Source organism: Vicugna pacos, chromosome 7 (genome assembly GCF_048564905.1).
Source record: "Vicugna pacos chromosome 7, VicPac4, whole genome shotgun sequence".
In the NCBI taxonomy this organism is placed as follows: Eukaryota; Metazoa; Chordata; class Mammalia; order Artiodactyla; family Camelidae; genus Vicugna; species Vicugna pacos.
This window is the reverse complement of record NC_132993.1, coordinates 28,304,338-28,329,915: the sequence shown is the minus strand read 5'-3', so window position 1 is coordinate 28,329,915 and position 25,578 is coordinate 28,304,338. Positions and strand designations below refer to the sequence as shown.

Sequence of the window (25,578 nt, the reverse complement as noted above, 5' to 3'; positions counted from 1 at the left end):
TTCAAATGACCAACAGGTACATGAGAAGGTGCTCAACATCACTAGTCATCAGGGAAATGCAAATCAAAACTACCATGAGATATCATCTTACATCTTATTAGCATGGCTATTTCCAAAATGATGAGAGATAACAAATGTTGTCAAGGGTATGGAGAAAAGGGAAGTCTTGTACACTGCTGGTAGGAATGTAAATTGGTTCAGCTGTTATGAAAAAGTGTGGAAATTTCTCAAAAAATTAAAAATAGAATTACCATATGATCCAGTAATTCCATTTCTGGGTATATATATCTGAAGGAAATAAAAACACTACCTTGAAGAGATATGTGCATTTCCTTGTTTACTGCAGCATTATTTACAACAGCCAAGACATAGAAACAACCTGTGTCCATCAAGGAATAAATGGATAAATAAAATGTGTATCTATATAACGGAATATTATTTGGCCACAAAGAAAGACATCCTGCCATTTGGAATAACATCTGAACCTTAAAGGTGTTATGCTATGTGAAATAAATCAGAGAAAGACAAATACTGTATGACTTCACTTACATGTGAAGTCTAAAATAGTCAGACTCATAGAAACAGAGAACATATTGGTGGTTGCTAGTGGTGGAGTGTTGAGGTGGGGGAAAATGTGTGAAGGTGGGCAAAGGGTACAAACTGCTAGTTTCAAGTTGAGTAATTTCTGCGGGTGTAATGTACAGCATGGTGACTATAGTTAGGGATACTGTATTGTATATTGAAAGATGGTTAAAGTAGATTTAAAAAATTCTCACCATAAAAAAAATTGTGACTATGTGAGATGATGGATGTGTTAACTAACCTTATTCTGGTGATCATTTCACAGTATTTCATATATTACATCATTATGTAGCACACCTTAAACTTACACAATGTTAGGGACAATTATATTTCAATAAAGCTGGAATAAAAATGTCATTTAAATTAATCTTCAGTCTTCCTCGTATGGTAAGATATTGATATGTAACATGTCAGTCATCCAATAAGCATCAACCTAAAACCCTGCTCACCAGGACAACTATGGAGATAAACAGATACATCCAATCTACCTCAGCTTTCTAGATTTTATTAAAGGCTTGTTGTATAATTCAAAACATGCAAAATGAATAGTTGGAGTAATACAGTCAAGCTATATAAAAAACTTTAACTCTCTTGATTGTTCTACTCATTTGGCCTGTAAAATATACAATAAGGTGGTATTCTGGTACAATACATATACCAGAAGAGAGGCTGAGGTCTCTAATTAAAGAACAAATGAGTGCTTAATTAAATTCATCTGAAATAATAATCATTGAGATGCCTATCATTAAATGGCATGTTTAATAATGTTACAGATGCCTTAGAATGCTGAGCCACATAGGAGTGGCTATTTGTGAGATATATTTCTATTATGTGTGCATTACTTATGATAAAAAAAGAAAGACACTTTTAATGAGCATTGTCATTAAGCTGTTATGTGAGATAAATTTTATTTGGGAAAAAACTGCAATCACTATAGATACTTGGCATGCTCCTAAAACTTCTGAACATGGTTGTTGTTTTCATTGTATCTAGAATAGACTTAACCCATAATGGTTTTATGAGAACAGGATACATAGCAAATTCTTGATTACTGAATATTCTGGGCCAAAGGGATTTATTTCAAGTGAGGGCACACATGCGTTGAATAAAATCACTGAGCATATAGTGTAAAGTTAAGGCAAGGTATCAATAATAAGCTTTTTGCATATAAGGAAGGAAGGAAGGAAGGAAGGAAAGAAGGAAGGAGGCACAGGGAAGGGAAGAAGAAAGGAGGAGGGAGAGAGGGAGGAAGGAAGGAAGGAAAATTAATTTGAAAAATCGAGTAAGGAAGAAATTGCAGGCACTTACTGAGAAGATGATAAATGACCTTCTAAAAATCAGTCTTCACTCCATTAATGGTATAGATGTAGGATGTGATTGTCTAGTATTTTACATATTGATAAAGTAGCAGCCTTGATTTTAATGCCTTAGGTTATTTTCAGACACTTCTTATTTATACATATTTTTATTTATAAATATGTTATTTATAATTAAAATTTTTCCATAAGAATTTTTACAATTTATGAAGTTTTCACTATCCCACGAATTAAAGCCCTTACAGAAGAAATTTCATTTGGCATGTTTTTCTTCCTATTATTATTCTGCTAGTATTAAATGATGACAGATCCTTAAACCCTGGGTGGCTACGGCCAGTTCAGATACTTAATGTATTATATATATATTTTTAAATGGTATTTATATTCTACATATGGTACTATTGATTACTGATATTGAGGTTACCATGCTGCACTTGGTTTCTGCACGTAGACTGCCAATGAGAGATTATTTTCATTTAAGGATAGCTGATGTTTGCAGGAGAATCTTGTATTTCCAAATAGGTACCAAAAACCAAACCAAGCCAAATTAAAACCAAAACAACAACAACAAAACCTCCTAAATCAAAGGATGAAAATTTTTCATTATAATTGTATCATGCAAATTAAGGCCCCTGCCAAGATTGAGTTTATTGTTATTGTCCATTTCCTAGTCTGTCTTCCCCTTACTAGGTTTTAAGAAATTTGTGGGTAGAGTTTTTTAATTCTCAGCAACTGCCCTAGAGATCAGTTCATTAAAGCACTTAGTATTTTTTTTTTTTTTAATTCTAGTCTGGACACCAGATGATCAGATACCATTTATAGTTTTGGCAAGCTGTAATCCTATTCCTCAACAAGATCACATTTGGAAAAGAATGGGAAATACACACATGAAAGGGTAGAGTGAAAACAGGCTATATGCAGAGGATATAGATTTCCTAGATAATAAATGATTAATATTCAATGTCCAGGGACAACTCAAGGAAAAGAACATCCTTTCCTTCTCTTTCTCTATGTCCTGTCAAAAACAAATTCAAGTGCAATATGAGCTAGAACAAGATTCAGAGCTCCATTGCCACTGAAAATAAAGATAATCTAAGACTTTGCTTTGCTAATGCTTAAAAAATGTCATTTCTATAAGTAAATTCAGCCCATTTGTGCAAGATAATAATGTGCCAATGTAATTTTATTTGTATTAAAGTCAGGAAATGTAAAGAAAATTAACACAAAATAGAGATTAGTTCTATTATTTTGATTTAAAGGAGAAGCACTGGATCTCTAACCCTAATTTTTTTCTTATCAAATAAAAAGTCCCTGTGGATCTTTTTTGGCAGTACTTCAGTGGACAGAGTAGACCTGAGATCTGAGCAACAGACTGACCCTCCTCATCAGAGTAAAAATAGTTTGATAGAATATGATGGAAATTTAGGCTGAGTTAGCAGAGAAGACTTTCTACAGGAAGTGTCTCTGAGCTGCTTTAAAAATGGCTAAGTATGTATATAATGAAAGAATTGAAAGCTTTGGGGTTTTATCATCTTGCAAGCAGATTTATCTAGTAATCAGGAAGTGTGGTTAGGAGTATACAGGGAAGAAATTTTGTTATGACAAAAGCAATGGAAAGCCTTGAAACTTGCAGAAGGGAAACTGTGTATGTCACAGTACCCCCAAAAAATCTGCCTGGGCAAATTTTTCTGTTGTTGTAAAATTACTAGTATTAATAAAAAACAAAATGAAAAATAAATTCACCTATAATCATACTACCACCCCAAATGAATTGCTTTCTTTTTCTGTATCTCCTTACCAATATGCATATGCAATTTCAATGTGGTTACAAAATTACGCTTTTATACAATTTATTTTTCATTTAGAATTATACCAAATACTCAGTGCTGCTATTCAGTTTTTTCCTCTTTTATAACTTCATTTTTAGTTATTATTATAATTAATCCTACATAATTAGATATATAGCAAATATCATAAATCTTATCTAACTTATTTTAAAATTGTGCAACATGATTTTTAAGGTGTCCAATGTGATGATTTAATATATATATATACTGTGACCCTATTACCACAATCGAGTTAATTAACACAACCATCACCTCAAATAGTTATCTTTTTTTCCCTCCCCATGGTCAGAACACTGAAGATCTATCTATTCTCTTAATAGTTTTCAAGTACACAATACAGTATCATTAATTATAATCACCAAGCTGTATATTATGTTCTCAGAATTATTCCTTTATAGCTGAAAGTGTGTCCCCTTTGACCAACATCTCCCACTTCTACCATGCCCAAGCCACTGGCAACTAACCTTCTACATCCTACTTCTATGAGTTAGGGTTTTTAGATTCTACATATGAGTGAAATCCTACAGTATTTGTCTTTCTGTGTCTAGCTTATCTTCTTTAGCATAATGTCCTCCAGTTTCATCCTTGTTTTCACAAATAGCAAGATTTCCTTTTTTATTGCTGAATAATATTTCATATATATGTAAAAATACACATTACTACCCATCTATCTGCCTATATCTATAGATAGATAGATAGATAGATAGATAAACATCTCATTTTCTTTATTCATTCATTTGTTGACAAACATTACGTTATTTCCATGTCTTACCTATTGTGAATAATACTGCAATGAACATGAGAGTGCAAATATATCTTCCATTTTATTTGGGTATATACCCAGAAGTAGGATTGCTGGATCATACAGAAGTTCTTTCTTTAATTTTTTGAAGAAATTCCATACTGTTTCCCATAATGGCTGTACCAATTTACATTTTTACTAACAGTGCACAAGGGTTCCCTTTTCTCCACAACCCTTGCCAACACTGATCTTGTCTTTTTGATAATAGCCATTCTAGTAGGTGTGAGATGATATCTCATTATGGTTTTGATTTGCGTTTCCCTGATGATTAGAGATCTTAAGCACCATTTCATGGACCCATTGACTATTTGTATGTCTTATTTGGAAAAATGTCTACTTAGGTAGGCACTTTGTCCATTTTGTAATTGGATTATTTGGATTTTTGCTGCTGAATTGCATGAATTCCTTATATATTTTGTATATTAGCCCCTCATCAGATATGTGGTTTGCAAATATTTTCTCCCTTTCCATAGGTTGCCTTAATTTTTCTTATTCCTATGTGGTGAATATTACTGCTTTTATTTCTTTGGGATCTTACAATATTATGCTACTATAATTTATAAATTTGCTTTTAAATATTCTTAATAAATAATTGAATGTGGCTTTTCCCCAGTAACTTTAGAATAAAATGAAAAGTTTGTTTCCAATGCCTGTGCTTCCTGGTATTTGTAGTCACAATAGGCACAGAGCTTTTTATTTTATCCTAAGTGAAGGACCATAAGGGACCCTGACTGGTGGTGTGCTGGGTTACTCAGTGTTTGTAAACAAAAAATACGTCATAAGGCTATCTTTCACTATTTGTGTTTCAGCCTAGATAAAAACATTTGATGCCTTGTGAAACTATAAGGTCAGCCATTATTTAGAATTTTAAATTTCAGGTCATTGCTCAATTGCAGTCTAGCATCTAATTCAGTACTACAATTTTGTTGATTTCTTAAATGACAGTTTCCTGGTTTGCTTTTTAGAGAGTTCTTACAATAAAGAAATATAAAAAATGTATATCTTGAATATGTTAATTCTGATGTTTATAAAGTTCTAATAAAATCCTTGATTTAGTGACACTGCATCACAACATGTCCAGACATTGAAGAAGCAGCTTCTAATATAATTGTTATTCATAAAACACAGAGACATCAGGCTGTTTCCAAAAGGTCAGTAGATAGCTGTGAGCACGTCCTCTAAAACATTTTCATGGGTTCACGTCTACCAACTGGTTCAGGAGTGTTATCTGCTGCCTTGCTCAGCAATTCCAGGTTGTGATGTGAGGTGTCTATAACACGAGGGAGTACACTGAAGACCATGTCTTCTCAAAGAGCATAACTTTTAAGAGATCACAGTGCACGCCTGCTATAAAAATAAGATATATGTTGAATGTTTCGGAAGGTCTAATAGCCCTTTCCTATTCCTTGCTGCTCCTTATACAAATTTTATTTCAGAAATCCTTTTTACAAAGGAAGTTAGTGAATTCTTCTTTGACTTTTAATGAAATTGGTACATTTAGTATTATATGTATAAGAAAATTTCCTTTGTTGAAAACTAACACTCATAGTCAACAAAAGACCTATTTTTAGTAAAGTTGTATTTATTAAAATACTTTAATATTTTTAAAGAGTAAACTCTAAATAACATATATTGTTCAAATATTAAGATTTAATGTGAGGATGCTCTGCCTATCAAAGAGGAAACAATGAATTTTTGATATTTTACAGTTTAAAATTATTTTAATTATAATAATTTAAAAAGTTATTTTAATCACAAGTACTGAGACTCGTATAGCCTGTAAATGTATTGCCTCGTGGTTATGATTTACTTGCATGATACTTTCTGAGACTTTGGATTTACTTATAATTGTCTAGAATAAACCTGAGGAAAAAATATTGATTTTTCTGTACATCATTTTATGACTATCCCCAAACCCCAAATAAAAAAGGAATACATATTCCATTGTAGAAAAGAGTCAAAAGAGTTATTACTGTGTCAGTGATTAATCTGTTGACTCTTAGCTCCAAATCCACTCTTCTTTACTCTAATTTGTGATATTAAAGATGGTCACTGTACACATTTCTATTTTTCTAGTTTGGATGATAGTAGGTTTTGCTAGTGGCAGTGGAAGGATGCTGCAAGGCTAGCATAGAGTAAAGGGACTTTCCTTCATTCTTCCAGCATGGTCTTCTCTGAGTGGCAGGCCGCACATTAGTGTGATATGTATATGTATGTGGTGGGACGGAGTTTGTACATGGTCAATAGTGCTTAACTTGGCGGCCCTTATGGTTAAGATTTGTCTGTATCCTTCGAAAGTTTATTCTATGTTAAAGAGTTGTATGTTTCCATAGCAGCCATGGCCTCTAATGATCTCTGAATCTAGGATTTGATTATCCACCTTGCCCTAAATTCCTCCCTAACTTACTCTCCTGCAAACATAGTAGCTGCTTCTTGTATCTCTTAGAGTCTTAGTTTGCTCCTTCTAGTAACGTGCCTTTTATTAGTTAGTAATTCTTTATATTAATTTTTGCTGTTCAAACTGTAGGTGTGGTTTTTGTCTCCTGACTGAACCCCGATTCATGTCAAATAAGTATGTCAGATAAGAAGTATGATGTAAAAAGCCTACGGCTGGAATGCTATGAAATTAAGATGTGATATGCAGCACAGTATACAGGGGGCTTGTAAGATATAATTTTGAAAGGAAATAATTGGCACTTTTTAAAGTCAGGGAACTGAGAAAATGTGAGCTGGAGACTGTTAGTCATAGATGTTGGCATTATCAGTCATGATAGTTAAAATAACTATGATTAATATATTAAAGATTCTAATGGAAAAAGTAGACAATATGTAAGACAATACGGCTAATGTAAACGAAAAACTGATATTAAGAGAAATAATCAAAAAGAAATGATAGAAATAAAAATAAAGTAATAAAAGTGAAGGATGCCTTGGAAAGGCTCCACAGCAGATGCAACACAGCTGAGGAAAGAATCTGTGCTGCTGAAGATAGGTGAATACAGAAATTTCTCAAATGAAGTATAAAGAGAAAAAAAAGAATGAAAGGAATAGAACAGGCTATCCAAGAACTGTGGGATGATATTCAAATGTGTAACATATATATATATAACTGGAATACCAGAACATGAAGAAAGAGAGTGGGGCAGAAGAAATATTTGAACTAATGATGGTTAATAACCTTCAAAAATTAATGACAGACACCAAACTATAGATATAAGCTCAGAAAACATGAAACAGGATTAAAAAACAGACTCTAGGCACATATCATATTCAAATTGCAGAAAAATAAAGAGAAAGAGAAAATCTAGAAGAAATTTGGACAAGAGGTGAGATGAGGATAACAATTCATCATCAGACTTTTCTTAAGACACCATACAATCAAGAAGAGAGTATAGTGAAATCTTTAAAGTGTTGAAAGAAAAAGCTACTAACTTAGAATTACTCTTCATAAGTGAAGAGAAAATAATCACTTTTCAGACAAACAAAAACTTAGGGAATTTATTGCCAGCAGACCTACTTTTAAGAGGTGTTAAAAGCTAAGCCTCCTGAGACGGCAGCCCCATGCCTGTTCACCCCTATCCTGCATGGCTCTGCTGCTCTGGCCAAAGACACCCTTCCCATCACAAGCCCGGGGCGGGGGGGGGGGGGGATTCCAGCTTTAGAAATAAAGCTTTTACAGTTGTTGTTCAAAAAAAAAAAAAAGCTGATAATAATAACTGCTAGTGCGTATATAGAACATGAGAACTTTCATTTATTGCTGGTGGAAATGCAAAATGATTCACCCATTTTGGAAGACAGTTTAGCAGTTTCTCACAAAGGCAAGTGTAAACTTGCCAAACTATCCATCTAGCAATGGCACTTCTGAATATTTATTTAACTGATTTGGAAACTTGTGTTTACACAAAATCCTGCATGTGTGGCTTTATTCATGATTGCCAAAAGCTGGAGGCAATCAAAATATCTTTCAGTAGGTAAACAGATAAACTGTGATACAGCTATAAGACGGAATACTCTTCAGTGATACAATGGAATGAACTATCAAGTCAACAAAAGCATGAATGAATCCAAATCCATACTGCTAAGTGAAAGGAGCCAATATGAAAAGACTACACACTTTTATTATTCTATTTGTGTGACATAGGGATGGTAAACAGCTCAGTCGTTGCAGGGGTTTGGGGGAAGGAGGAAAAGGTAAAGCCTAGGGGATTTATTAGGTATAACAACTCTGTATGATACTGGAGAGATGGCTCAACACATTTGTCAAAACCCATAGAACGTTAGACCACAAAGAGTGAACCTTAATTGTATGCAAATAATCAAAAATCAATTAAGAGATTGGAGGAATGTAGCCTATGATAAAAGAATCTCTGTTACAATGCATGGCATAAACTCATTGAAGGGGATGAAAAAAGAAAGGTGCCAAGATAGGTACCTCTGGAAATGAGTGGGAACTGTTAAGTCTAGAAACTGTACATAATCACTGTGCTCTATCATGTTCCCCATGAGGGTATGGATTAACAATTCTGAAACCACTGTACATATATACTGGGATTGAGAATATAAGTAAGTGGATGGCAGATAATGCCACTTATTGCTGGAGTGAGGATTACAGATAAATAAGGGATCAGGGGCAGTCTAGAATAAACCATGTGTTACTGAAAGAAAATTAGAGACTTCAGTATGAACTTATGTTTACCTTGGTACAGATATGGATGGATATGATACAGACACATGTATATACACAGGTTAGTATATACTCATATATGTCCTAGCTCTGCCTGTTGGGAGAGGCTAGAGGCAGTGATACCCCAATAGCAACAAGTATATCTGGCACCCAGATCTTGGTTCCCGATATCATATACTAAAAAAAAAAAAAAAAAGGAATCAGTGCATCTTGGAGAAATGGCTGATTTTGAGTTTTCAGGCAGGGAGTATACAAGATGAGCCTGGAGCCTCTTGCAGTGTCAGGAAGTAAGTACCCCAAACAAAACCATAGTGATGGGGATGTGTCAAAGGAATATATGAGCTAACAGAAAGAGTTCCAATGGCAAATCTGGAGCAATTTGAACCTGGAGCTTCTTGGGTCAGAAAGTAAGGATGTACTTAAAAAAAAAAATGACAGGGGTATGTCAAAAGGACAAAAGAATCAACTGAAAAGCTCCTAATGTGAAAGCTAGAAAAGCTGAGCAATAAAATATATGATATAGTATTGGATTATATAGTATTGGATTATTAATATAAAATAAATATGCATGAATCCACAGATATAAATAAATTATTGAATAAATGAATAATGAATAAATGAATGAATGGAGAGAACAGACAAACCTCCTTTGCAGAAGAATTTCAAATAACTTATGTAGATACCCATCTTTGTCTTAGTCTATTGGGGCTGCTATAACCAAGAAACATAGTGGTTTATTAAGTGAGTGGCTTATAAACAACAGAAATTATTTCTCACAGTTTTGGAGGCTGAAAGTCCAAGATTAAGGTGACAGCGCAGTCAGGTACAGGCCCCACTTCCGGTTTGCAGACGTCTCATTTAAGCCTAACATGGTGAAAGGGATTAGGGAGCTCTATGTGGTCTCTTTTGTAAAAGCACTAATCTCATTCATGAGGCCTTCACCCTCATGACTCAAGAAGCACTTCCCAAAGGCACCATCTACTAATAGCATCATGTTTGGAGGTTAGGATTTCAACATGTGAATTTTAGGGGGCACACATATCGTCTATAGCACACCTGAACTCCTCACTCCTTAAATGTGGAACACACATAATGACTTTTTAAAAAATGAGTACAGTATGGAAATGGGAAAAAAAGAGTAGCTCTACTGCAGAGAAATCTGATAAACACTGTCCAAGGTTAATATAATAAATGGTAAATGATCTTAGCATCATGTACCTCTGATATGATGTGATGAGAGGACCACTTTACCTCTGCAGTCTTTGTCCCCAATTTTCCCAACCCCTCTATAACCATGAGCAAAACATCAGGCAAATCCAAATTGAAGAACATTCTACAAAATGCCTAACTGGTACTCCTAGAAATTCTTAAGATAGTCAAAAACAAGGAATGCCTGAAAAAGTGTCACAGCTAAGATAATGCTAAGGAGATGTGACAACTAACATGCTATCCTGGATGGAATCCTGGAACAGAAAAAGGACGTTGTATAAAATAGGAAATCAATAAAGTATTGACTTCAGGTATTAAAACTTAAAAATAAGGCAATCAATAAAGTATTAACTTTAGATGTTAATAATGTAGTAATCCTACTTTGTTAGTTGTGGAAACATGTCAAAGTAATGTTAACAATAGGGAAAACTGGGCATGGAGTATTGGAGAACTTTTGTAATATTCTTTCATCATCTCTCTATATAAACATCTATTCTGAAAATGAAAGTTTATTTAAAAATTTGATTTGTAGCCTAAAGCCTAAGATTTTAATTAGCAAAAATCTAGACTGATTCTCCATTATAAATCTTACTTACTAATTATTTCAATTAATAATAGTGTTTTGGGGTCAGATTTAACTAAGACATTAGTGACAGAGTCAGAATATCTTTTTGCAATATTTGGCATGGCAAAGGATTTTACTGACATTCCGAAGACAGGTGCATATTTGTTGCCAATTTGAGAAAAAAACTGGAATCTGATAGAATTGCTATTTGGGTGAGATGGCTTTATGAAAGAAAGTATTAGCAAAACAGGATGTCAAAAGTCACTTTTGTGTGTCAATTTATTTTTTGATTTGAAAGTTGTCATTTACCAAATTAAAATATAGCACACCCAGTTAAATCTGAATTTCAGATAAGAAATAAATTTTTAGAATACGTATGTACCAAATATTAAATAAGATACACTTACACTAAAAAAGTCTTCATTTATCTGAAATTCAAGTTTAACTGGGTCTCCTATATTTTATCCGGCAATGCTATTTCAACCAAAAAACCATATAGGAAGAAGCCAAATATATGTTTGTTAATAACAACAGAAATCTGTAGATCGCTGAACAATTGAAGTAGCACGGTTACTAAGAAGATTTGCTTTGGATACTGAACGCTTTGATTTGAATTCCTCTGATTTCATTATCTAATTGTATAATTTTGGACACATTACTTATGTCTCTATTCTGAAGTTTCCTTTCCTGTAAATGGTTATAATAAAAGTTGACATTCAGAAGACAGGTGTATACATCTGTTGCAAATTTGAAAAAAAATGAGGTCAGTGCCCTCAGAATTATGCTTAGAATTACACATGGTGACAGCTTCATAAATGTTAGTAGAATAAGAGCATTGTGCTGGAATTTTATAGAGAATAAGCCTATGCCAGTCATAAAATGTTCAATTTCCTCATTTCCTCTTTATAGGCTAAACTTACTTGGCAAGCACTATGTAACAAGCATTCTGCTAATATTCTCACCTTTCTCAGAAACTTTAAAAGACCATTATATGTGAAATCTCCTCTCATTAGTCTGCATTTAGATGTAAAATGTAAATTTCCTGATGAAAAATATTTCCAGAAAAAAAACCAAGACATATTCTTTATGGAAATTCAGAGGCAATGGCTTATTTTTGCTTTAAACTACATGAAATTGTCATTTTTGTAGGTAAAAATGGCAATTTCATTTGGTTCAAACTCATATGATCAAGTATACCTATACCTCTTATCGTCATGTTGTATTATAATTATTTGGTATATCATAATTATATTAGAGTTCTTAAGAAGAATTTTTTTTATTGTTTGCCAAATACGTTTCTGCTATTTTGAAACACTTTACTATGATTTTGTAGCTAATCAGAATTCCAGCTAGTCCTACTATTTTATTTTGTGTCATGATATTATCATTATTATTGTCGATACTTAAATTGTATAATAATTTTTTATTTGGGCTTAAATCCAGTAGAATTTATTAATCTGTTTGGAAATCACAGTTGATAAAATACAAAATTAAGGCAAAGAAAGAGAATTTGTAATAAAGAAGTGAACCCTAGATGGATTATAATAAAACTGGTAACTTTTCATTGTTGAATGCACTAAGAAGTGAGCAATGCACTTCTTAACGGTACTGAACCCATCAACTCAAAAGGTATCAAGTAAGAATTTGTGTTTCATAGCTATGGGACAGAGTTAAAACAACTTACCTTACTTAGGACATCACTGAGGGCAGAGGTGGAATCAGAATTAAGAAGTAGTTTGGTAAACTTAAACTTCTATAAAATATATTAATAATGCACTATATTTTAAGTTAGATTTCAAAAAGAAACTGACAGGTGTGTTGTGACTAGGGTTTTGCAGTTAAAAGAACTACCTGAATGTGGAATGTGGAATTTGCATGTGGAATATATTCATTCTCAACCTAGGCATATTTGTGTGCAACTTTTATCAAAATGCACTGCTTAATAAGAAGGGGACAACAAACGATTCACCAAATGCAAGGACATGTCCAGCACTCCTCTGATATTCATCCTGTGCTTAAACAGGTCTGGCAGCTTGCTTTCTTGAAAGTTTTCTGTACCAACCATGCTTCTAGAAGCCTTTTTCTTTTAATCTTACATTGGGCTGAAATCTGGGTCTTTATACTTTTAGGATTGGCAGATAAAATACAAGATGCCCATGCAATATTTGGTACATAGTTATACTAAAATAATTTACTGTTTATTGGAGGTTCAGATTTAACTGGGCATCCTACATTTTTATTTGCTAAATCTGGAAATCTTATCTTTCCACTTACTGGCTGAAGGGCACCTGAGAACAACAGAATGCACATTTACTTTTCCTTCCTTATGTTATTCATTCATTCATTTATCCATTTGTTCATTCATCTACCACATATCTAACCAGCAAAGTTTGTGTTAGATCCTAAATGTAGAAGTGGTTATTAAAAATCTCTACCCTTGAAAAGTGAGTAAGTCAAACAAGCAGTCATAGCCAATGTGATTGATGCTACAGTGGAAGTACATCTAGAGTTCTTAAGCTACAAAAGGGACCTTGACTCTCATGGGTGAGTTTGAGTGCCAAGAAAAACCTTCAATAGGTCCTTGTTGTTTATCTATTTTACATATAGTAATGTGTATCTGTTAATCTCAAAGGACCTACTGTATAGGACAGGGAACTATATTCAATTTCTTATAATAATATGTAATAGAAAAGAATCTGAAAAAATATATGTATATGTGTAACTGAATTGCTTTGTTGTACACCTGAAACGAATGTTGTAAATCAACTACACTTTAATAAAAAATAAAATTCAGTTTTTTTAAAAGCTCTAGTAGCCACAAAATATAATTAAAAAAATAAGAAAACCTTTGAAGAGGAAAAAGCCTCTGATTAGAGCAGTTGTAGCCAATCTGGTCAGGAATATGAAGGCCAACACAAAAGGCAAAGTTGAACATCGAAGTGGGTAATGATTTGCATGCATACTGAAGTGAATGAAAGTGACATACGAATGTTTAAAGAAGGCTTCTCCCACGTGTGTCTTCTTTCCCAGACTAATCAGTATTTAATTTCTTTTATTATTTATTATATCATTTCAATACTTTTTTCTTCACTCCTTCCAAAACTACCCTCATTTGTCAAAAGTGCAGTTTTAAAACTGGATGGAATACCTCACATATATGGAGTGCCTCTAGATATGTCTTTAAATATTATACTATTAAATCTAGTTTCTCAAAACCTAACTGGGTAATGCCATTGAACTAAAGCACTAAAACCGATACCACACAAGGCACAAACATCCCACTACCTTTGGTCTTTTTATTTCAGAGGTGCTGCTTTCATCATTTAGTTTTATTTATTATTGGGTTTCAAAAGCATAAACTGTAATTGGTGGGATGAAAATGTCTTTCTCTTTGATTTAATACCATGTAAGTTATGACTAATTTTGAGATGAAACTCTCAAGGTCATTCTGTAGGGGCAAGATTAAGCAGATATTTAGCAGCATCATAGATTAACTGAATTTCTCAAACCTGACAGACATCAGCATCTGAAAGTGCAGAGGCCAACTTCATGAATCTGAGTTGGCTGTGTTTCTCTCACGGTGAAGCACAAAGCCATAATGAAACAGTTTGTGGTGGATAGTAAGAAAGGGAGTTGGGGGTAGAATAAACCCAGTATATAGTGACAAGTAGCTTGCAAATAGCTCAGTAGTGGCTGGAAATTTATGATAACATTAGTCATACATCATTAGCTTTATCCTTGCTCACATGGGGAAGTAAAGTAAGGTAGAGTCATTGTATCCAAGGGTTCACAGTAAACCCGAAATTGACCACCAGTTTCTGACTATTCAATACGTCATCCATGAACATTTCTCACACATCACAATTTTTATAGCTCTTGCTTTCTATGTCACTGATTTGGTGGCGAATTTTTGTATCAGCAGCCCGTGAAACTTGATGTTTATGAGCAAAAGCACAGTCTGCTTCTTGGATTCAGATACCAGTTTCGTCAGTTAGTGCCTGTGTGGATATGGCCTCGAGCAGGTTGCTTAACCTCTCTGGGCTCTGTTTACCTATATTATAAACCTAACAACATAAACCTCACTGAGTTGCTATGTATTTGTTTATGTTGTAAAGCAGCTGGCACTCTTCCTGGCACATGGGAGATGCTTGATAAATTGTAAGCATTACTATACAGTAACATGCTTCTTTCACTTTCTCTGGTATGTGTGTCTTTTCTCCCTCCAGGTTTGAGGCTTCTAGAGGAAATACAGGACTACAGTAGCTCTATATCACAGATTTCAATATACTCTTATTATCTGTCGACTGACTTGAATCTTGCATTGCTCATGACAGGCAATAGAAAGTATTTAATTTGCTCTCTGCATGAGCTATGAGACTGTTTTCACAGATAGTATCGCATGATGGCTTCTCCATTTGCCCCTCTAAGCAGCTCAAATTGCTAGACTTCTTTCAAATATCTCTTAGGTTCTGGAGATTTTCCCATCTTCTCCCTGTCTGTCTGTAATGCCATCTATTGACTATGATCTCCTTCCCATTCTATTCTCACCGATCTTGTTTCCTGGGAGGTTTCTTCCCAAATGGAATAGAAGAGGACTTCCTGTGGATTTGTAGTCTTTGAGTTATGACCTTTGGCTACTTCCTTTGCTTCAGTTCTTTACCTGAGGTGCTCCACATTCCTGACACTTATTCAAAGTGTTCCACCCGCCTCGCCCACATTGGTTTGGCTCAGTCCTCCTTGTTTTTCTTACCTTCTAGCATTTGGCAGGGTCATCTCAGCATCCAAAACAGATGTGCATTGGGAGGTAAAAGAATCTGTCAGAGTTTCTATACATATATATACTTATTTTTTAGGAAACTTAAGAAATAAATACCACTGCTTTAAAATGTATGAAGGGACGCTGTTAAGCCCTCTGGGTGCATATTACAGAAGAGTATGTACCACACACACCATGTGAGGTAAAGTGGAATGAAAGAGCAGGAGATCTCCAGCTGGAGATGGGTGAAGCCCATGCTTGTTCCCTTGGTTTCAACATGTATGTATCACAGCTTAGCTTTATAGATGCACAAAATCAACAAGAGACTTCAAAGATTTCATATAAATAGACATCCCACTAAGGATAATACCAATAGTGTAAAAGCACACAAACAAAATGAAAAAGGCAGATTTCACACTTCTCTTCCTAGCAACATTTTTCACTAGCCACATTATAGCCTAGAAATACCAATAATGTAATTGCTTTTACCATAACGTCTAAAAATAAAAAAAGAAGTTTTGAAATAGATTTATATCTACTATCATTTTACATGATTCTTACCATATTTATATTTTACATATTGTATAAATTGATATCAGTCATTAAAATTAAATACAACATAACCTGAACTTAGAATCATATCTTTAAGTGACTATATCACAATGTTAAACAAGCACTTTTTAACATTCTGAATATTTATTTACACTTATCATACTATTATTATCATATAATAAATATAAATATATAGCATATCATTCATTATTATTATCAATAATTTTAGTGAAAGCTAAACATTTTAGTGACAATATTAACGATTTAAAATATTTTTTATTATTTTACCTTTACCTCATGCTTTCCCATTTCTGTTTTGTCCATATTTTTATAATGTACAAAATACATTATTATACTAATACATGTATCAAATTTATAAGGGATATTCAGAAATTAATCACTATGCTAAAAAATTAAACTAATTCTGGTACATGATCAAAAATGTTGGTGACAACTGTTATAACGTGCTCATTTTCTTAAAGCAAATTCTGACAGTGTTCAATGATCCAGAGGCCCTCTGAAGAACTACTTTGGGTTAGTCAATAGAGTAGTGGTTTTCAAAATTTAATAAACATTCAACTTACCTGGGGATCTTGATAAAAGGAAGATTCAGTAGGTCTGGGTGGAGACTGGGATTCTGCATTTATAATAGGATTCCACGTGACACTGATTCTGCTGGTCCCCAGGGCACACTTTCAGTGACAGGGCTGCAGAGCACACAGAGGAAACTTTCAGTGAATATCCCCCTCTCTGCCATCTCGTTGCTCAGGCAGTCTGTGGCAGCCATGCTTCCAGGCTCTGCTGATAGTTAAACATCTTTCAGCTCAGGGAACACATTTCTTGATTGGATCAGAGTGGGAGAAAGACAAACTCCTAGTCATGTTAACAAACTGCTGCCTTTAAGTAGTGGATTTTTCATTTAGTTACATTGGAATAACCTCAGCTGAAGGATTTAGTTCCTTAAATTGGAGCAGGAGAAAACATTTATAAAAGAACAATCCAAGACCTGAGCCGCTGCTAGGGTTTTCAGGTTGTTATTTGAAAAGACTGCTGTGATGGGACAGTATACAGCAATGTTATTTTAAAAATTAGCAATTAAAAGAAAAAACATTTTTAAAAGGACCACACTAGCTGTTTATTTAATATATTCAAATGTACCAGGATACTCTGAATCAAGAGGCAGCATAGCAAGGTAGTTTGTCACTTGATACCTGGGTGATGTACGGCAAGTTACTAAAAGCTTTAATTTCCCCATCTGCAATAATAATAATATCTACCTCACAGAACTGTTTTGAAGGTTAATGAGCAAGTACACATGAACACACTTAATCATTAGCCAATAAATATCAGCAATTATTCTGCATATTTTAGGACATATATTCATGAAGCTACCTGGTTATTATTTTTCAAAGAAGACATCAAAGTAACATAGTCTCATGTCAACAAAAATATTTGATAGTGTTGAAAGAAAAAACTACCAACTTAGAATTCCAATGAAATCCTTCCAAAGTGGAGAAAAAAATTTTTTAGAAAAAAACAAAAATTGAGGGACTTTGTGGTCAACAAATCTGCCTTGCAAGACTTAAGTTCTTCAGAGAGAAGAAAACTTACATACGTCACAAACAGATCTACATAAAGAAAAGGAAGGTGCTAGAGGAGAAATAAATGAAGGTAAAGGATAACCTTTTGTTTTTCTTATGTTGGATTGATCAGTTTGTGCTAAGTAATAATAGTAACAGTGATTATAGTGGTGATTATAACATATGCATAAATTAAATGAATGGCATTAGTGTGTTAACAAAAATTTCAGAAATGGAGATGCATTTGAAATAAAGAGGTATTTAGTTTGGGTTTGTTAGGACTGCAGTCTGGATAGACAGATACAAGAAGCACATGAATCCTGTTCCACTAGACTACAAAATGGAGAAAGCTTATAAAGGCAAAAATTGCAAGGACACAGTTAATTACATGCATTATTTATCAAGAATTATAATTGGAGATGGCAAGAAGTACGGGTGCTTATTAAGCAGAGATTGGTTGGCATCCATCATTACAAGGGGGAAGAACCTTGAGACCACAAGGTTGCAGCCTGCAGATATTTTTAAAACGGCTAGAGTCCCTGGGTTTGGTACAGTTCACAGAAAGTTCAAGTTTTCAGTGGTGCAGGGACATGGCTGAAACCACTGAGACTCTCTATGACCATCCAGCTCCCCTTTGTATGCCCGAACACTGATTACCCCATTATGATTTCAGTCTGTTATCAAACGTTGTCTCAGACAGGAGGGAAGAATTGGGAATACTGTTATAAAGTACTTGCACTACCTATGAAGCAGTATAGTATTATTTGAAAGTGAATTTAGATTAACTGTATATTGGAAACTCTTGAGACGACTACAAAAATAACTGATATGCTAAGAGAGGAGAGGAAAAGAGAATTACATAGAATGTTCAATTAAAACCAGAAAAAGTAGAAGGAGTAGAAGACACAACAAACAACATAGAACAATGGCAACAAACAGATAATAGTTTACAAATATGGTAGCTATTAAACCATATATATCAATAATCATTTCAAATGTCAATGATGTTAAGTATACCAAATAAAAGGTGGAGACTGTCAGAGTCAATTAAAAACAGAAAATAAAACAAGACCTAACTCTATGTTGTGTATAAGAAACCCACTTTAAATATGGAGACATAGGTTAGAAGTAAAGGAACTGAGATTAGCACCAGCACTAATCTATACTACAGGTAAGTGTGAGAACTGGTGCAACTATTTTGGAAAAGTTTGACAGATCTGTTAAATCTGAATATATGCATAACCTATGATCTAGCAATTTCTCTCTTAGATATGGTTCCAATAGAAATTCATCCATATTTTCCCCACAAGGAATGCATATGGATGTTTTTAACAGTATTATTTGAAATGGCCCCAAACTGAAACCAACTTAAACATCTATCAGTGATAAAATACATAAATATGATTGATATACAGTGGAATACTATGCAACAACAAAAGTGAATGAATTATTATATAACACTATGAATAAAGCTTACCTATAGGCTGAGCAAGAGAACCCAGAAACAAAAGAGATCATAGTGTATGATCTATTTATATAAAGTACAAAACAGAGAAAGCTAATCTAAGGTATTAGAAGTCAGGAAAGCAGTTACTTTATTTGGAAAGAAGATCATGGAGTCATGGAGTAACTGAATAAAGGCATTTTGGATCCTAAAATGTTCTGTTTCCTGAATTGGTCATGGTTATATGGAAGTATTTGCTCGGTGAGAATCCATTGAGCCATGTATCTATAATTTGTGTGTTTCAATAAACAACTAAAAAGCTCTTAAATATTTATGCAAACTGTGTATGATTAAACATTCTAGAAGAAAGTAGAGCTGAAGAATAAAATGTGATACAAACTCTGTAACTGTGAAAAAATTTGGAGATAGGAAAAAAATCATCTAAAGATCATCATCTTAGTCTAGAGAACTTTTTGTTAAGCTCAAATTGTGAAAGAAAATGTTCAGATTTTTACAAAGAAGGCATATAAATGTTGATAAATACTTTATATTTTTGTGTACATCTAAGAATAGCATGGGAAGCCTGAAGAACAAATTGGGGATTTTGAAAAATGCTAAAAGCAACATAATGTTTGCAGGTTTAGAAATAATAAAATGAACAAAGGAAGGATAGGGCAAATGACTGGGGAATATAACCTAATATTAAGAGACTGAAGGTTAAAAATAACAAGCAGAACTGCACAACCTCTTGACACAACACTGTAAAATGATTATGAATCAATAAAAATGTAAAAAAAAAAAAAAGAACTGCACAACCTCTTTTCTTTTATTTTTTTCTCTTAAATAGATCACTCTTTAAACTTGAAGAGCTAGACAGTTGATGAAAGACAGGAGTGAAAATATGAGGGGCACTCACAGGTTTTAAGAGGATTCAAGGTCCGAGGTAAGGGCAAATTATTTCTGTGGTTCTGAAAACCTTGTTTAAGTTGTACCTATGTTTATAATCTTTTAGGAATCAAAGAAAGTGAAAGAGGAATGAGAATTCTGAAGAGAGGTAATATGTTTCTAATTTTTAAAATGGTTGTTTCCACAAATCATAGGACAGTAATTTTAATACTGATACTTGACAATTTTTCAGGAAAGATTTTTTTTAAACTAAATGGTTTTGTTAATAATGAGTTTGAGCAGGGAGGTAATGGAGGGGGTGAGACCTGTTAACATTTTATTTAATTCCTTATAAGAATCTATCATATATGTGTTAGTAATTTCTTCCTGATAGATTAAGAAATCATAATAACTATTCCAAGATTATGTAGCTAGTAAAAGTTTAACTGGATCTGTAATTTATATTCTTTTCACTATATCCCATTCCACAGATTCATGTGCTTTCAACCAGTACTACTAAGAAAAATATTGTAGATACAGTATATTGTAATTTTGTGATCACTTTTGACAAAGTGTATTGTGAAATTCATCTAGAGAAAGTAGAACAAATAAGATTCATAGACTATATTATCTAAAAATATTAATTATTGAGATGTTCTAGAATACCGCTCTTTTCTATCTGAAATTCTTTATCTTAATGGTTATTAAAGAGATGGCTGAATGACAACAGATAAAGATTGCTGACATACTGCAAAGTAAAAAAAATCACATTGCCTCTCACTCAGCAGTTACTTACTGAGTGCCTCCTCCGTGTCAGACCTTCTGCCGGCTGCCTGGATTGCAGCAGGGGAGAAGACAACATGGCGCTAGTACCCGCAGAGCTCTTTGCTTAGTGTGGGACACAGATGTTGACTGTTAGAAATGAGGGCTTCAGTGCAAGAGAAGAGCCTAGAACTGGCAGTAACCCATTCTGAGTGTTCACTGTGGCCTTCCAGAAGTATCTTTAAAGTCAGAGCTAAAGAATAAGAAAAGTTAGTAAGCTAGTTGAAGGGAGTTAAGTAAGTGAGTGGAGTGGGGTGGGGTGGGGTGGGGTTGGAAAGGGTTGGGGCAGAGGGAACAGTAAATGCAAGAGCCTTGGGGCAGAGGAGACCATTGTATGTTTTCCTAAATGGAGACTTCCATTATGCCAAGAGTATGGAGCACATAAAAGCTTGTAATGATGAGCTGAAACCAAAGAGATGAGATGCAGGAGAACTGTATTTAACATTTTACATTTCTATTTTCAAAAACACACATAATTGTAGAATGATGTGAGATTTGGATTGGCAGGAGGGAGTTTCATTTGACTACTAGTGCTAATGAAAGCAAGGAAGTAAACAGATATGCTGCTCAATAAACAAAACAAATAACACCAACACGTTCAACTGCATTGGTAATGACTTAGTGTCCAGATACAGGAAACGTACTCTTCTACTGTGATTCTGTGTTTATCATTCTGGAGATGGTGCATTAAATGAAGCTGTAGGTGCTCCACTGAGAGAAATGATTGAAAACCGTTATTCACTCAGTAGATTTGGAGGGTCTATGTGAGGAAGAAATTAAAGAAGCTGTGAAGGCTCGGTGTGCAGGAGAACAGCTCAAGCAGAGACATCATTGCATCTTAAAATAACTGAAGAATTGTCAAGCAGAAGAAGCAGCTGATGTATTTTGTAGTTTTTGACAATAGCTTTCTAAGTAAAGGAACCCTCTCCCCAAAATGAGCCGCAACAAGAAAAGTAAGAATAAAACATAGAAATATAGAAAGGAATATTAAAAACAGAAGAAAAAAAGAAAGCAGAGTTCTTTTGCTGTTTTGAATTTACCTCTGGGAGACAAGAAAAGATTTATTTGGGCTTTAACTGCCCCTGAACTATACCTCTCTTCTGACCAAGTTTACCAGACTCCATTAAGGGAATCCACTGGACAGCTTGGTGGGAAATCTCCAAAGAGTTAAAGGAAAAAAGTTTTAAAGGAAGAAATCATTACTCTCAAGTAAACATGTGTTAAGAATTGTATTTTTAAGGAAATCAGGTTGATGTTATTGTTACAACTGCTTCAAAGGAGAATTCAAAGAATAGATAAATTTATATTGAAATGAATGTGCAAATGGAGATAGAACTGTTTTTTTCCTCATTTGGGGAAGGGTTATCTCTCCACTCTAGAAAATTTTTTGTATCTAGAGACGATAATTATTTTGTATTGCTATCAGAGATCTACAATTTGCAGATTACAAACTCCCATAGAATCAGATTACATGAAATGGTGAGCTATAAGTAGGTACAGTTTTACATGGAAGCACAGAGTTTTCCCTATATATTGCTGGGAACTCTGGGGGATTTCTAATAAGCATCTTTGGCTCAAGGACTCTCCATAAGCCTGGCTGAAACTTTCTCAGAACTGAGACCATCCAGCCAATCCTTCTTCCTTTCTTTCCTCCTTCTTAGAGGTCAGCTCTCTAGTGAGCTCTTAAGAGTTTCCTAGCCTTCTTGGGCTCCCTGCTTCTTATTTTTCACTAGTATTTTGCTAATAAATATCTTGCACATATGATCCCATTTTGACATCTGCTTCTCAGAAGGCCTTGGTGACAAAATAACATTTCCAAAATATTTACTCTACATACCATTTATTAAGAGGATTTAAATTATTTAACAAAAGGGCATCTGTTTTTACAGTGTGCCTTCTAAACAGAAAGACACTGTGTTTTTTAATTGTAATGTTCTAATAGCCAAAGGGAAAAAAATCCCTGAAATTTAATCACTGAAATGTGTTCAGATATTTTACCAACTTTTGACCTTCAGTTATTTAAATTGTTTGTATGTGTCATATGAGTACCAAGAATATCTTATGACTTTGCTTTATTACTGATTTTCTGCTCACAGATATGAAATATATTTTTATATTATGTGATATATATTTTCTCCATGGTATTGATTATTATGACTTTTTGCCACTATAATTGTCATTATTTTCCTTTTTTCTCTTTTCCTTCCATTTCCTATTGATTGTTACTTCTTGTTTTATACCAAAACCAGAAACCTGGGCAAATTCCAAATAATTGACAAAAGAAAAAGTTATTAAAGTTATTTTTGCCTATAAAACTGCTTGGCTTATTTGCTGACTTGTTACTCATTTATCTTAAAGGAAAATAGCATAGTATGGTATAAATAACACAAATTAAAAAGAAGGCATTAGACCAGGGTTCATAACCTTCAGAAAGTCAATCATTTACTCCCATAAGGTATATGACCATAAACATATAAGATAATGGGACATGGTTTATTAAGTATTGAATCAAAATAAAACAGTAAATAATATAATTTCCTTTATGAGCTTGCACTGAAGAGAAATTATGGAATGTTGGAAGAAAAAAGGAAATTAAAAGGCATAGAGACATGGATTTTAAATTAAACTCTGCCACTACATTGGTTGAGCTACATGCAGCAAGTCAACTTTTTCAAAGCTGTGCATGTGTGTGTATGTGTGTGTGTGTGTGTGTGTGTTTAAATTTACATAAGCAGTAGAAAAAGGGAACGATCCACGTAAGTAGAATGTACTACAAAGTGGTAATACTGTAGGAGTTGAAGTTGCTCTACTGATGAAAAGATTACAAAATAATCAATTATCTTTCTTGTGCAATCCTCCTTCATATTAAGGATGACTATAGTAAATCAGTGACAATTTGAATTATTGCTTGCATAGCATCCTCTAGTCAGGTATGCATTAAACTCTTATATTCTTTGGGTCAAACTTAATTGCTGAAACTTTCTTATTGTGAATTGTTTTATTTTTTCAAGTTCTTCACAAGATTTCATACTTCTTCCCATCTGACAAATACACAGAAGACAGTTTCATCAACAGAAATTCGTACCATTCTAAAAGATTTTGAATTGCTGAGCCCTCAAGGCAAAGCCTAATTATTTTGCAAATGTGAAGACAAAAGGAAAAGTTAGCATCTTTAATAGAGATATAAATTTGACAATGGTAGAGGAATCCTTTCCCACATTTCTGCAGCATTTAAGTGGTAATTATGTAGTTTTGCCTTTAACAAAAATTGGCCTTTTTAATGCTTTAAGAGACTTGGCCTATAAACTAACTGACTGGCTTTAATATACAACAGAAAATACACCCCACAGAACAATTGCTAACTTCCTGTAAAATTAATTACCTGTTCAACCACTTTGAAACTTTAGAACTTAAGTTTAAAACCCTTGGACTAATTTCTGTGAGAGAATGATATGAACAGATATGTGATTAAAAATGATTTTTAAAGTAGCCATGGCAAAAAATAATTGCCTTTTTTTTCCCCAAACCAATCTTTTATTGGAATAGCATTTTACTGTTTACAAGCACTTTTCAAAGTACTTGCATATATCACATCATTTATGACAAGCAGTAGAGAATAAAACAATGGGGTCCATCACCTGTCTTGACAATTGGAACATTGCTTTTTGCTCTACGATTGAAAAAAATTGGTACTGATAATTCATATTTAAAAGGTTGACAGTTATTTGACAAGAAAATTGGCAGCCTGTATTTTGTGGTAACATAGATCTGGAAAAACCATCTCATCATCCAAACTGAAGGAATAATGCATTGTCAAATTTCCTTAAAATGGGGAGTGGAAGAGCTCATGAGATAGTTCACATCCTGGATTCCCTTTCCTTTGGAGACTTAAATGTTTATGAGAGAAAAAAAAAAGTTGTTGCCATAAGATAGTTTTGTTTTTTTTTTTCATTTTGTCCACTTGTTTTTTTATTCATTTTCTTTTTCTTTTTTTTTTTTAACTTTTTTTTAATTGATTTATAATCATTTTACAATGTTGTGGTGGTGTGTCAAATTCCAGTGTAGAGCACAATTCTTCAGTTATACATGAACGTATATATATTCATTGTCACATTTTTTTCTCTGTGAGCTACCATAAGATCTTGTGTATATTTCCCTGTGTGCTATACAGTATAATCTTGTTTACCTATTCTACAATTTTGAAATCCCATCTATCCCTTCCCACACTCCACCCTCTTGGCAACTGCAAGTTTGTATTCAATGTCTATGAGTCTATTTCTGTTTTGTATTTATGCTTTTTTTTTTTTTTAAGATTCCACATATGGGTGATCTCATATGGTATTTTTCTTTCTCTTTCTGGCTTACTTCACTTAGAATGACATTCTCCAGGAGCATCCATGATGCTGTAAATGGTGTTATGTTGTTGGTTTTTATGGCTGAGTAGTATTCCATTGTATAAATAGACCACATCTTCTTTATCCAGTCATCTGTTGATGGACATTTAGGCTGTTTCCATGTCTTGGCTATTGTAAAT

General features: G+C 33.8%; 1 long non-coding RNA gene across 1 annotated transcript in view; it reads right to left on the bottom strand.

Moving 5' to 3' along the window:
* LOC116278764 (uncharacterized) overlaps positions 1-25,578 on the bottom strand; it is a 136,011-nt gene that overhangs the window by 27,080 nt on the left and 83,353 nt on the right. Inside the window, exon 4 of the long non-coding RNA XR_012074318.1 lies at positions 16,898-17,020. This is a non-coding gene — a long non-coding RNA (uncharacterized lncRNA). The remainder of the gene's footprint in view (positions 1-16,897; positions 17,021-25,578) is intronic.